Raw genomic sequence first — 14,985 nt, 5'->3', positions numbered from 1 at the left:
GATAAGACATACTCAGATAATAGATGACTTGGTTTGCAGGGAGAAAGTGTCATTACATCTTTAGGTGGGAAACCAAATTCTTTGATCACTGTATTACTGTTAAAATCAAGTAGTAGTGCTGCTTTTCTCATAATTTTGGTTCTGTAGCTTCAGAGTGGTCCTAACTTAGCTTTACCAAGTCAGTGGACCAGAATTCTCAGAGGGGGTTATTTTTCATTTCCTCTAAGTGATATGGCTGCTGGAATGTTTGAATATATGAGAATACTAATAATGAGGCCATCCGGGGATGCAGCCACTTCCATGACTTCAAGAACCCTGAGATTGATTATACTGGTTTTCAGGATTTATTATTGGTCAGTAATAGCCAGTAAAACTTGGTGATAAGTCCTGAGCAGAGTGAATTTTTAACATGATACTCCATGGAAATTGGATACAGAATGTTTGTTTTTCAGCTGTAGAGTAGGTGAATAAAAAAAAAAATCACTTATATTTATACATATAAGGTTTAGTTAAGGTGATAGCATTATAATGTACAAGTTTAGGGACAGAATAACAAATTATGTTTTACTGATAGCTTTTTATTCATAGCATAACTTTTAATGTAACATTAAAATTTATGTAAAATTTAAGGATTTTTTGGCTAATTCTTAAATGCGTTCCAAGTTTGAGGTGGGGTTATTGTGTTAAATTGAGGTAATGTTACCTTATGTATCCAGGGGATTGTGGGTACACTTCTTATGGCAATAACCCCTTATTTAATAACCCACCTAACCTACATAGAATTCAACCAGTATGCACCCTTACCTCTAGAATATAACTGAAGATTAGGGAGTAAAGGAAATGATTTTCGAAGTCTGTGCAACCAGGTAGGTAAGTTTCTCAGAATCCCAAAGGTCCTTGTTTAGAGCCTATTTACCTTTAATTCATATGCAGCTCTAACATTGTACTACCTGATTTCTAAGCCCATTGCTGATCAAAAGTGGGTAGAGGCTATCTTGGGAATGCCTCTTAACAGCAAGTTGTGTTCTTTGTAAGGAGGAAGATTTAAAATAAGATTATAAATAAGATTTAAAATAACACAGAGACCTCCCCTAAACAGAAAGAATTGTCCCAGCTATGTTGAGGAAAGTTTCTTACCCACTCCATCACTGCTAGTGGATTTTGCCTGTCCCTTGTTCTTTTTTTTCTCCTTATACTATAGATACAGTTGTTGTCTGGGAGATAGATCTTCCCTTAGAAATCTCTGGAGTCTCACCTCAAACCCCCCCTCCCCCGCCAAAGAAAACAAAAGAAAAAAGAAACTTCTGATCTCCTCTCATCTCAAAATAATGTGGGCCAGGCTGACTCCTGAGGTGGGAGAACAGGAAATGGGACAGCAAGAGAGGTAAGGTGTCAGGGCAGGGTTCCTTCCCTGCTGGCCCCTACCCCTCTGCCATGGAATTTATCTTTACTAGCAGCATCTCTAACCCTTGTTGCTAAAATATGTATTGGATTTGAGTTTTTAATTTTTGGGTATAAAGTTAATTGTTGGTTTGACTTGAAAAAAATGGAAAACATTATACAACTTCTAACAATATCTAAAATAAAAAGTGAAATCATACACTTCAACCTTCTCCCCAGGGATAATCAGTCTTAACAGCTATGGACTTTCTGTTTTATATGTACAATTATCTTAAGTATATAATACATACATAATAAGTAACACATATATAAACTAACAATTTGGGTTGTGCTGTGCACACTGTCTTCCAACTTGTTTTAAGGACATCTTTCCATGTGAGTACATACAAAATTTATCACAGCTGTTTTCATAGCCATATGGTATTTTACAGATTTTTAAATTTATTTAACCAGTTTCATTTTGATGCTCCCCCTTTTTTTATTGTGAACATATTCAGTGAACTCACTTCTACAGACGTCTTTGTGACCACGTTCAAATGTATTATAGAATAAGTTTGTAGTTGTGGAATTGTAGGGTAAAAAAGCATGTGTATTAAAATGTTTGATACTTGTTTTCCAAATTTTTCTCTGAAAGACTGACTAACCTCCTATCAGCAGCAAGTGAGAGAATGCCTGTTTCCCCACATGTTTGCCAACATACTAATTTTCAGACATCTTAGTCTTGCCAGTTTGATAGTTGAAAAAAGTATTATCTCTGTAAATTTTATATTTTAAAATGGTTAATGGGGGTGCCTGGGTGTCTTACATGGTTAAGCGTCCAGTTCTTGATTTTGACTCAGGGCATGATCTCAGAGTTCCTGGGATTGAGTCCTGTGCTGGGCTGTCAGAACAGAGCCTCCTTGGGATTCTCTCTCTCCCTTTCTCTCTGCCTCTCCCACTCTTTCTCTCTCAAGATAAATGAATAAACTTAAAATTGTTAATAGAGTTGAGCTTTTTTTAGATTTGTATTAATGATTTGTTTCTGAGAATTGTCTATTCAGATTTTTTGCTCATATTCCTATATTCTTAAATCATAGGTTCACTTATAAACATAAATTAAATAATACATAATTAAGAATAGGAACAATTTAAAATTTTATAATTGTTGAAACTCGCATGGTTGCTTGCGGTTGTTAGCTTAATGAAGAAGTGAACTGAGTAATCAAGTCAGTCGCTTATCTGTCTGACTTCTGCTGACCACTGCTCATGTTCACTTGATACGGATTTGTAAGCTCTCAAACCGTTCTATTTTGAAAGAAAATAAGTTAAATATTTTATTCATTGATTTGAATGAAAAATAGGAATTAAAACAGATCCATCCAATACCTCTTTTAAGACAGGACGAGCAGTTTTGGTTCAGAGTGAGTACGTTCAGTTAATCAAATACTTGAATGTTAGTTTGGCTCAAGGTACTGAAGTGGTTTCAAGTGGAAAATGGATTATGAATGTAGCAGGAGAGAGAAGTTCAAGGGACAGGATATGATTTCCATTTTGGACACCTTGAGCCTGAGGTGCCAACAGAATGTCTCTGTAAAGGCATTACAGAATTAGGCTCAGGTGAGAAGTCTGACTAGACCCCTGGCTAGAAATGTAGGTTCACAGGGTAACTGGGGGTGGCTCAAGTCGGTTAAATGTCCAACCTCAGTTCAGGTCATGGTCTCATGGTTTGTGAGTTTGAGCTCCACATTGGGCTCCGTGCTGACAGTGAGGAGCCTGCTTGGGCTTCGTTCATTCTCTCTGCCTCTCTCAAAATAGATAAACTTAAAAAAAAGAAATGTAGCTTCAGGAATTATATGGATAGAGCTTCAAGTCATGAGGCTAGATCATATCACTGAAGAAGGAAGAAGAAAACAGGGCAAAGACTTGAGCATAGTTGGGTGTCCAAAGGAAGGGAAATTCTACCCTGTCTACAGAAGAAAAGGACCTAGAGTCAGAGGTATGTAACATAATAAAGTTCATTTCACTTGTGGATATCTTACTCACAAACATCTGTATGACTCAGTGGGATAGTGCAAAAGTAATATTGGTTCTTTTCCCTACATGCATGGTATAGTGCTAGAGTGCTAGGCAAGGAGAGGGGAGGCTTACAAAGACCATTCTGAACAACTTTAAATTTAAAAATATATATGTATCTATATATGTGTATATATTCACTTACTATCCTGCTTGACTGAGGTAAAAGATGAATGAGTAAAATACATGTCCATGCTTAGACCAGAACAGAACATAGTTTATCTTGATCACTCATTAAATGTAAACCATTGTTATTGTTGTTTTTGTTTTATAAACTGGATGGAGATCCTAGCTAAAAATGCATGGAAATTAGATAGTGCTTATATAATTTGTTTTATATTTTTTACTTGATGGCTGTAAATATAATTAGATTGTTAAATGAGGGTGCATATATTGAGGAGGACAAGGATTTGTTTCGTTTGGAGTATTTGGTTAAAATCTTAGAGGAAGTAGGACTTGACTTGGTTTTCAAGGATTTTTAGATGGGCAGGTTTTTTGGCAAGGAGGATGAAGTGAAGAGCAGCAGGAGTCAAGGCAGAGGAAACGCAACATCAGTTGAAATGTTCTTGATTAGTAAACCATTTCTTGAAAGGTTCATTTTTTTATTCTCAAAAAAAAATTTTTTAATGTTTATTTTTGAGAGAGGGAGACAGCATAAGTGGGGGAGGGGCAGAGAGAGAGAGAGAGAGAGAGAGAGAGAGAGAGAAAGAGACAGAATCCTTAGCAGGCTCCAGGCCCTGAGTTGTTAGCACAGAGCCCAACTCGGGGCTCCAACCCACGAACTGCAAGATCATGACCTGAGCTGAAGTTGGATGCTTAACCTACTGAGCCACCCGGGCACTCCACATTTTTTTTATTCTAAAGTTTATCATTTGTTATGAAGAGGAGAGGTGATTTCTCATCTACTGAGAAGGTCATAGGCCAGATAATCTTTTAAAGATTGTGATGTTAAAAAAGAAGCTGGAGACCATGTTTATTGCAATTTAACACCTGAAAATTAACCTTTTCATTACATATCTGCTTTTTAAGACTTCATTTATTTCCTGATAGGTGTTGTAGGCATCACCAATTTGTCTGAAGTTTATTCAAAGTCACAGAAATAAGCTTTGAGGTAATGTGTGTCATGAAGTTCTGAGAAGTTAATTTTTTCCACTTTCTGAAGAAATCTTTGTTTTTAAAAAATTTTGTGGAAGCTCTGTGGAAGAGTGAACTTTCTTCAGAGTAGCTGTAGTTAAGTTGAGATTTTGCAGCTTCAGGGTTAGTTTTATTTGTCAGTCATTAAAATTTGTGGGTAAGAAATATCAGATAACATTGTGGTAATAACTTGGTAGTTAGTTCTGTTTTGTTCACACTTAAGTTTTAAAATCTGCCTCTGCATGCGCATGACAACTTGACCTTGATACAAAATTCTGTCATAGTCTTTTTCTTTCAAAACTCCCTGAGCAGTTCTTTTCCTCCCCTCTATATTTAATGCTGTACATAGTATTAATATCTACTAGATCTCTTTAATTTCTTAATCTGTCTATTTGTGGGATTTTTTTTTAGTGTGTGGACTTTGAGATCTAGAAATTTCACCAGGATCTGACTAGGTGGGAGTTTATTAATTGTGTTTTTTTTTTTCAACGGGGTACAGTGGAGCTGCATTTTAGTTAGACATTAGATTTAAAGTCTATAAGTAAAGCGAAGACTGCATATTATTATATTTCCCTTTATTTATTAAAAAATTCCCCATATTATTTATTTCCTTTTCATACCTTGGAAAAGTATGGAGGCTGATACTTCATATCTCAGTACGTAGGGCATAGTTTTTCCGTCTAGTATTGGAACAAATTATTGCCTTTGTTAAGTACTGAACAAAGAGGAACACTTACATTTATATTGTTCAAAAACATTGTTTTTTAAACTCTAGAACTGTGCTGTGATGAGATGCCCATACTCAGGCACCCTGGAGCAGAGTTCAACTTGGAGAATAAGTTCATGTCAGATTGCATGCTTATATTGAATGGCAGCTATGTATATTATTTCACATTTTCTCTCATATGTGGTTGAATTCTTTTAACTTAAAATGTCTGTACGATGTGACTTCTCTGTTTAGTGAGTCTTTTTGTTCCGAATGCACACGTCTCTGTTAGGGTACGACAGTTTATTCTTTTATTACCTATACTCCGTTTTTTTTTTTCTGGAATTCCAGAGACATTTGTTCTTTTGTATCTTTCCTCCGTGACACTCTATTTCTTGTTTTTTTTGTGCGTGTCACTTAAGAACTGTATTATTAGATGAATACAGATTTGGAACGTTATCTGTCTGATTAAAGTCATGCTGTGGACCACGGAGGAAGCGGGATACTGGGCGGGATTGGCGGGAGGTCTCTGTCCAGACTGGTTCCACCATGTCGAAGGTTTCCTTTAAGATCACGCTGACATCGGACCCTGCTGCTGTCTTACAAAGTACTTAGTGTTCCTGAAAGTGTAGTCTTAAAGTTTGCAGCAGAAGAATTTAAAGTTCCTGCAGCAACAAGTAGAATTATTACCAATGATGGAATAGGAATCAATCCTGCATAGACTGCGGGAAATGTTTTCCTAAAGCATGGTTCAGAACTGCGAATTACTCCTAGAGCTCGTGTTGGAAGCTGTTAATATCCACTACTTGGAACATAAGATTACCTTTCCAAATAAAGATCAGTATTGCTGTGCAAGTGAAATCAAGCATTTAAAACACTCTGAAAACACCAGTAGTTGATGCGATGATGAAGGGTGACTCTCCCTCCTTGTTCTCCACACTCTTCCTGTGCACAGAGGCCGCCTTCTCCCCAGAAGGTCATGGTTTGTCGTTGCTGCCTCACAACACACACGCTTAGTTCATTTGGGGTAAATAGGTTCTCCAGCTGTGTTTTGTAAGTGCTGGATGCTTCTGATAACTCTTTCTGAGAACATTTAGAAAATTAAAGTTTACCGAATCCTCCTATTTGAGTTAAAAGTCTAAAGGATTGTGGACACATACATGGCAGTTTGCTTGATAGCATCTGACTTGAAGACTTAAAAATATTTGAATTCTTAATTGTATGTTGTTTATGATAAAGGATACAGACATATCCGTCAATACTAGCTACCTTAACTTTTTGTCATTTATGTTTTTTAACTTTCAAATTATATCAAAATCCCCCAAATTGAATTTTCTTTGATCTAGCCCTTATATGTAAAATTGATATCCCACACCAAATAGTTTTTTTTTTAAATGTTTTGTTTATTTTTGAGAGAGAGAGAGAGAGAGAGAGACAGCTTGAGCAGGGGAGGGTCAGAGAGAGGGAGACACAGAATCTGAAACAGGCTCCAGGCTCTCAGCTGTCAGCACAGAGCCCAACGCGGGGCTCGAACCCAGAACCATGAGATCATGACCTGAGCTGAAGTCGGACGCTTAACCGACTGAGCCACCCAGGCGCCCCCCACACCAAATAGTTTTAACCGTGATCTTGCAGAATCCAGTACTGGTGAAAATTGAGAATGAAGGAGAAGTGCCTTTTGCTGAGTTATGTATCCTTGATCAGTCTCTTTAAATACAGCCTTTAAAACAGGACCCCTCAAGAAGCTCTTGTCTTATTGAGGATGAAATTTCTAAATAGCATTCAGGAAGAGAGTATTTAAAAAGATCTAAAATTCACAAGAGAGCCCTGGGAAATGCTAATTGGAAATGCTGGTGATCATATTTACTAAAGACCCAACATTTAAGGGAATGTTTAGTCATTCAAGTGAATAAGAAGTCAAGAAGGGCATCCCGGGGAAGCCCCAATTACTACTTTTCTAATGAGGAGGAAAGAAACAAAAGACAGCAGTGACAGGGATCAGAAGGCTGTAGCAAGTGTCACATAAAAAGCTACCTGGAGTGCAGAGGGTATGTTGTGGGGAACGGATGAGGAAATGAAAATGTTTGACATTGTCAGAGGGAGCAAAAGACAAAGTGAGAGCGAAGTGTAGGCTTTGTCAACAACAGACTTCAGAATTCCCTTCATAAGTCAATAGTGGAAATCAGTATGGGTGCAAATCTTAAAAGATGAAAGGAAGGCTCCTAGTTATTCAGAACTAGAGCTTGGCCTGCGGTGTTTGTGATGGTGAGCTCTCTGGGGGCAGCCTTTGTGTCTGTCTTGCTCTTTTGAGACCTGGAAATGTAGGCAGGCCTTCAATAAATACTTGTTGGATTATTCATGAATAAAGTATCACTAAGACCAGTTTTTATCTAAGTGTGTTTCAATTCCCTTCCCTGTCACCGGCCCTGGGTTTATTAGGGAAAAAACGAATAAGGAAACGTAACAGGGTCACCATCTCAAGGGGGATATTGTTAAGTTTAAGCAATTAACTGGATGTTGTCATGTATTTGACAAATGAACAGAATGTTTCTGAGTTGTAAAGGTAGAAAAATGTACTTCTAATATTTGGGGAAGGTTTTATTTTTATAAATTGATGCTCAAAGACCCCTGGTTCTTAATATTATTAAGCTTCAGTTAACCAGAAATTTATGAATACCCATTCCCGGAACTGTTTTTGCTTAGGTATCCCTCCATCATCCTGTTTCTACAGCAAAACCTGCCTGTGGTGTTCACAGGTTTACGATGTCCTGTGCCATAAAGTAATTTGTTTAATATTTCTGTTCTTTGGTGTTTTGAAATTTTTGTTGTAGGAATTCTTTAAATACATTTTCCTAAGGAACTGGACATTTTGTAATTAAGTAAATGTGATCTGTAAATTTTTTGTGCAGAATGTTTTGAAGGATCATATTTTGTTTAAATGTATAGTTGGCACATAACTAATATCTTACGAAAATACGTTTTAGGAGACCATAAAAAAAAAGTCATGCTATGTACCTTAAAGTCTACTTTTTCTGATGTGCTTAGTTGTGATTTTCTTTGTATTTATCCTGCTTGTTGAGCTTCTTGTATCTATGGGATGATCACTTTAATCAGTTTTGGAAAGTTCTTGGCCATTACTTCTTCAAATATTCTTCCCCATTAGAGTTCCCCAAAGACTTACATCTTTGAATTCTCATCACACTGATGGGTTCAGAATGACTGTGGTTTTTGTAGCTTACCCACCCTGTTTTGGTTATTAGGGTAAGGGCAAAGTCTCTTGTGATTTTCTACATTCTAGCCAGAGGCAGCACTCCTTTTATTTTCTAATTGATTTCTAAATTATATTTATTGTATTCTCCAGTTATAGAATTTCCATTCTGTTTTCTTCTATAGTATCTAGGCTCCTGCTGAAATTCTCCATCTTGTATCTTTATCCCATTAATCCATTTTGTCATATGTGTTCCCATGAATGTTTGCTTTTATGTCTGCTATTTCTCATCATTTGGGGATTGTTTTATCTTCTTAGGTGCCTGTTTGTGATTGAGGGCCAGGAATTATGTATGAAAAATTATAGAAATAGTCTGAATGATGCTATCTTCTTCTAGAAAGGATTTGCCATTGCTTCTCCTTTGGTATGTGGTTATACTAGGGACGCTGACAATGTCAGATCACTTTAGTCCATTTAAGGCTGGATTTGAGATGATTTAAAATTGAGCTTTAACCCTATGAGTTGAAATATTTTAGGTTTACCTTTACTTCTTGGATGTAGCCCTTTGAGGTCCAAATCCACAGCTTAATGGGTTCACTCTTTTCCTTGACAGGCCCTCACTCTCATTTTTGTCCCCTCAGGGTGTGAGTTTGTCAGAAGCTAAGCTCATCTTTTCAGGCTCTTCAGCAGTAGTGGCCTTTAGAATCTCCAGATACCTCCAGACAAAAAACAGCTTCAAATACCAGATTTGTCTCTTTGGATTTTCTCATTTTCCTGATATTGGTCCCTTAATTCCTTATCACTTTGATTGCCTTCACACACACATATTTTATATTTTGTCTAGTTCCCCGTCCCCCTACCCCCCAACCCCCCCAGTCGTTCTGGTGGAAGATTTGGTCTAAACCACCTAATCTGTCATTCCTGGGAACTGAACTCTCACAATGCCCCTTTCATCTTTTCTCTTATTTGTGTTCTGTGAGGAATATTCAAGCTTGTCAAGTTTTTTGTCATGTGCAATCTGCAGTTTATTGCCCCTGGTTTTTTTTTTTTTTTTTTTTTTTGGAAAAATGATTCGGTTGTTTTGTGGCTGAAAGCAGTCTTCCCTTATTTCAGATTGTTCTCTCTTCATATACACAGTATTTTCTTAAATTTGGGGGGATTTCTACAGTTGGGATTTCTGCATTTGGGAATTCTAATGATATTTTAAAATTTGTTCTCAGTAAATTTTCCAGGGAAAAAATTTCGTTCTAGTTAGTAGAAAAATCCCCCCTTTAGCTTCTGGGTCTTTTCAGATATCCATGGGGAGGGGGAGGGCGTAATTGTGATGATGGCATGGTGTCTGTGTATGCTCAGATTGCTGGTACTGGTGGTCTCTTTTGAACTTGTGTGGATTCCTGTTCTAATGTTTTAGGTCCAGATGAAAAAATGGAAAATTTTAGATCTGCAGTAATTTTATATTGCTAGATCATTGGTTTACTGAGTTGCAGAGATTAGGGGCAAAGTATAGTCAGATAGCTGGGAAACGGTGAGGTTTACTGCTGAAGCATTTGTTGTCAGTGGCAAAGTAAAATTTACAATTTGATGTTGGCAGTTGGTTGTAGAGTTAGCAGTAGTGCCTCTTCTCTTTTTGCTGCATTGTTGAACTTAGCACATTACCTGCAACATGAATGCTTTGTTAGCTGTTTTACTCAGCATTTCCTAGCCCATTTGTGGTTGGCACTCTTCTGTGATTTTCAGTTGGTTATGGATTCTCCCCCCCTCCCCCCAGGTGTTGTTGTTGTTAATTTATTCCTTTGGTCTTTAACTGGATATGGGGATGGAGTGTTGGGTGGACATTGGTTAAATTCATGAGCTTAGTTTTTCAGTCTTGAATTGATAATCTACACTGTGTGTTGTTTTGTCTTTTTTCATTTGGCTTAGTTTGGTGTCTGACTCAAGAATAGTTTTATTATTTTCTTTTTGCTTTTATGTACATACAGATTATAATAATGCAATTACTGAAGGACTGTAAGAGACTTAACTCTTTAAAAGAATTTTTTTAAGTTTATTTATTTATTTTGAGAGAGAGCATGAGCCAGATAGGGGCAGAGAGAGGGAAAGAGAATTCCAAGCAGACTCCATACTGTACCATGAGATGATAACCTGAACTGAGATCAGGAGTCACATGCTTAACCGACTGAGCCACCCAGATACCCCAAGACTAATGAACTCTTCTATGAAAGGAACTCTTTGGTAGAATGGGGCATTTTTTTATTCTAAATTTTTATAAATGCTGACTGTGTTCCCAAGGCTGTGCCAGGCTTTGTTTGGGATTACAGACCTGGGCAGAGATTATCTGTTCTTGACGCAGAGATACCTTTCTCTGAGGCTAAAAGACTCTTCTTTGGGAGAATGAAAGCACCAATGTTCATTTAAAATTTTGATTTTTTTAACCCATTAAGTTACATTGTTGAATATAAGTGAATATTTATAAAGATATTGATAATAAAACAATTTTAATGTTTATTTATTTTTGAGAGAGAGAGAATGAGAGTGCGTGAGCAAGGGAAGGTCAGAGAGAGAGGGAGACCTAGAATCTGAAGCAGGCTCCAGGCTCTGCGCTGTCAGCACAGAGCCCGACACGGGACACGAACTCATGAGCCATGAGATTATGACCTGAGCTGAAGTTGGACTTAACCAACTGAGTCACCCAGCGCCCCCCAAGATGTTGATAATAATTTTTATGTATGTGGAAAATGTTCCAGTTAAAATCTTATTTGTAATTTTGGTTTTGTTACTTATTTTTTATTTTTTATATATATGATACATTTCAGGATATTCTCTTACCAGGGGATCATATATTATCAGATGTAAGGGTTTATGTTCTTTATATGATTGAATTTATTCCTGTGTTACACACATATGAAAGGAGGATGGCATAGATTTTTTTTTTCTTTAATGAGGAATCCAGTTCAGAATTTAGTAGGGTGGGACACGAAACAGGGAAAAGTAGAAGCATTATATATTCATTATGCAACTTTTTACTTAGGGAGAGAAGAATTAGGAATTTGCTTTAGCCTTATATGTAGAGTTTGCCAGTCTGGAAAGCATGCTTTGGAAGTGGTTTGATAGATTGGATAAAGAAGGAATTAGGAAAAGTAGGCAGCTGGGACTAAAAGGTGAGTTGGAAAAGAAAATGGCTAGCTTCATTATGCTGTTTCAAGAAGAATCAGGTTATTTCTGTTACAGATATAAAATGCACTGTAAGGAGAGTTGGCTGTCTTCATTTTACATCCAACAAGAATGGTACAGTTTACGGAAAGCTACTAAAGTGAATCTTCTGATAGGAGTTAATTTTCTTTATATGTTGTTCATCTTAGGTTAAATACATTACTTATGTAATGTTATAAGCTTGATATGACAAAGTACACTTGTTGCCAAGTTTTCAGTTTTTAATGCAATAGCTTTTACATTTTTTCATGTGTTAGAACATCTGGAAGTAGTGGAGTGCTTTGTGAGATGTAAACTATTAATACCTTTAATTACATTAAACAAATGTATAATTTTAGAAGTTGTCAATATGACTTATATGAAGGCAGTTCAACTCAGTAGTTCAATTCAGGAAATGTTTAGTGAACATTTATTGGGTACCATAACACAGGATAATTTCATAATGAAAATGAATCATGGAAGAGGTAGAAGAAAATAGAAGTGAGTTTTTCCCCTCCCAAACATCAATAGTTTAGGTATCTTTTAAGGTTAGTTTGAGATCTTCACAGGCTCTGTTCCCTCAGCCAGTGGCAGCATGACTGAGTGATTCTTCAAGTGTAGTCACTACTCTCAGAGCGTCATTGTACATCTCCTGAGACAAAATTTGTGGTTCAGGATCCTGGGAATCTGCATTTTAAGAGCATCTGAGTGGTTTCTTCTACACAAAGCTAGGGACATAGTCTAAATTTGACTGAGGAAAACTCAGAATATTCCTTCTGATTTTAAAAGGAATAGTATTTTAAGATGAATTTCCTCTCCAAGGAAGAATATAATCCATATGATGGGGTAGTTGCTATTTATTCATTTGTATTTAAGAAATGTCTTTTTATAGCTATGAACATTTGGAATATTGAGAGAGAATTTAATTTCTCAGGAAGTCTTTTATCTTAGTTGTTTTTCCATGGAAATAATCATATTATATCTAATGACTTTTAATAGTTTTTCAACTATAAAATATCATTAGAACTTGAATTGTATTCCATTAATAGAATATCTGGAAGATTTAAAATTACAATATATTTTTAAAAGTTTTTTGCTTTATTGACTGCTTCAACTTTTGGTAGCAGGAACATAAATGAAAAGTTAAACTGAAAGTTTTATATATATATATAAACTTAAAAATAATCTTTTTCCCAAACAGTGAATTTCAGACTGGTTCACTCAGTAAGGCTTTAGGAGTACCTGCTGCCTGCCAAGCTTTATATTGGGGCCATGAGGATGATTAAAACTTAAACCCTGTCCTGGTAAGGGTCAGACTCTAGTGGGAATAAGATGGGGAAGGATTGATTGTATGTTGAAGAGGTGATTTGTGCTTTGCCTAACTTTAAGGAATTTGAAACTTAAGTAAAAGGTAATTAAATAACCTAACCATTATGCTACATGCAAGAAAAAAACCTAAGTGTGTTTGTGTGTGTGTGGATGTGGGTGGTGATCATGTTGTTGCCTCACACTTAGGCCATTACATTAGTCTAGGAAGTCTGTGACGATGACTTGGATTAGGATAATGGAAGTGGAGAAAAGTTCATGGAGTGGAAAGATATTTAGGTAATAAAACAGAATTTAGTGATATTGTGGTAAGAAACATGTCCAGGATGGTTCCTGAGGTTCTTTAGGATTTATATAGTGGTATGGATGGTAGTATTTTGGGAAAGAAATAAGTTTTTAGGGCACAAAAAGAGCATAAGTTTTATTGTGGACTTAATTTGATATGCCTTTGAGTTACCCAGGGGGCCGTTGGTTCCAATCTGGAAAATAGAAGACATGGGCTGTAGATATATGTCATCTGCTTAGAGAGTGGTTGAGTTGAGAAGGATGGCTGTAACACAACAAGAGGAGTGGAGAAATAGGAAAACCAGGGGGAGGTTGTACCATAGAAGTCAAGAAAGGAGTCTCAGATTTTGGTAAAGAGGTAAATGTCTTTTGCATTTATCTATCCACAAAGTTATTGGTGGCCTTACTAACAGCTTTAAGTGGAATTTGGAAACAGGTTGAGAGATAAGTGGGAACGGAGGAAATGAAGACTGTAAAAAGTTTCAGAAATTTAGCTGTGAAGAGGGATGACTTGAATATAATGGTAGAGGTCTACTAAGAAGGAGGTATATGTTTAATTGGGTGAGATTCTTGAGTATGTTTAAAAGGCAGTGGAAGACTGAGGAGGGTAGTTTGAACATACAAGGAAAATGATGAAGTAATCAATAGTGTAAGTTTCCTGGGGAATATGGAATTTGTTCTGAGCATAAATAGAAAGATTTGGATTAGATCGGAGAGGAGAAGCGATAAGGCCACTCTTTAACTGGAAGGAAGGAACATGAGAATAGGTGAATATTCTTAATAAGGAAGTACGGCCTTCTGGGCATGAAGAGGATTGACGTGTAAGAAATAGTTTCCAGGAGAGTTGGGGAGTTAGTTGATCGGAGAGGAACCCTCCTCATATACTTTTTAAAATATATGAGAGTTTATCATACTGGAAGAGTTAACAAGATTTTAACTTCTATGGGAATAGCACTGTTTTCTGTGCTTTCCCCCTCTTTGTCTGCTGGGGGAGGTGGTCCATGAGCATCTTGGCAATAGTAGATTCTCAGTAAATATTTACCCTAAATTAAAATCTTAAATGAAAAATGCATAAATAGTAACTAACTCTTGACTGACAATGATAGAATTAATAAGTGAAAGAAGCCTCTTCCTATAACAATGTTTAATACACCATTTCAACAAATTTCTCCCTGCAGCCTACTAAACTTTTCTCTTTAATTAAGTACCTGATTTACACAGCAGATTTTGCTCATTTGAGGCCTCAATCCTCGTCTAAACAGATAAAGGTAACAGCTCAGGCGTAGTTAAAATACATTGTAAATGCAGTCAGAATTTCACCTCAGGACAATTCACTTAAGACATCCATCTCTAAAAACCTGTTGTGTCTAAAAGTGGGGACTTTTATAACCAATTCCCAGTTATTCAGAGGCTAATTAACTATTTTATTTGTCTCAAGATTAGGTAATTCCTTTGCTTCTCACTCTTCTAACCTGGCCCTCCGTTTGGCTATTTTGTTACTGTAAACCTATGAATAAGACAGTGAGAAGAAAAACAGAATATAGATAAATTAATGGCTAAAATGAAGTGTTCTTTGGCTTGTTAGTTTTTCTTGTGCGTTTGTTTCTGTGGTTTGTTGGAAGTTACCAGAAATGACCAAAATATTCAGTGTAATAAAATGAGTTTTCAGGAAACCCTCATGCTA

The 14,985-nt window shown here is 36.6% G+C and overlaps 1 protein-coding gene and 1 pseudogene across 3 annotated transcripts in view; both read left to right on the top strand.

Annotated features, from left to right (window-relative positions):
- Window positions 1-14,985, top strand: part of NEO1 (neogenin 1) — a 242,688-nt gene that overhangs the window by 9,098 nt on the left and 218,605 nt on the right. The window lies entirely within an intron of this gene.
- LOC120235503 lies at window positions 5,799-6,089 on the top strand (annotated as a pseudogene).

This window comes from Hyaena hyaena, unplaced genomic scaffold, assembly GCF_003009895.1.
Source record: "Hyaena hyaena isolate Hyena2069 unplaced genomic scaffold, ASM300989v1 scaffold_130, whole genome shotgun sequence".
NCBI classification, from domain to species: domain Eukaryota; kingdom Metazoa; phylum Chordata; class Mammalia; order Carnivora; family Hyaenidae; genus Hyaena; species Hyaena hyaena.
The sequence above is the reverse complement of the archived record's forward strand: the minus strand, read 5'-3'. Positions and strand labels throughout refer to the sequence as shown.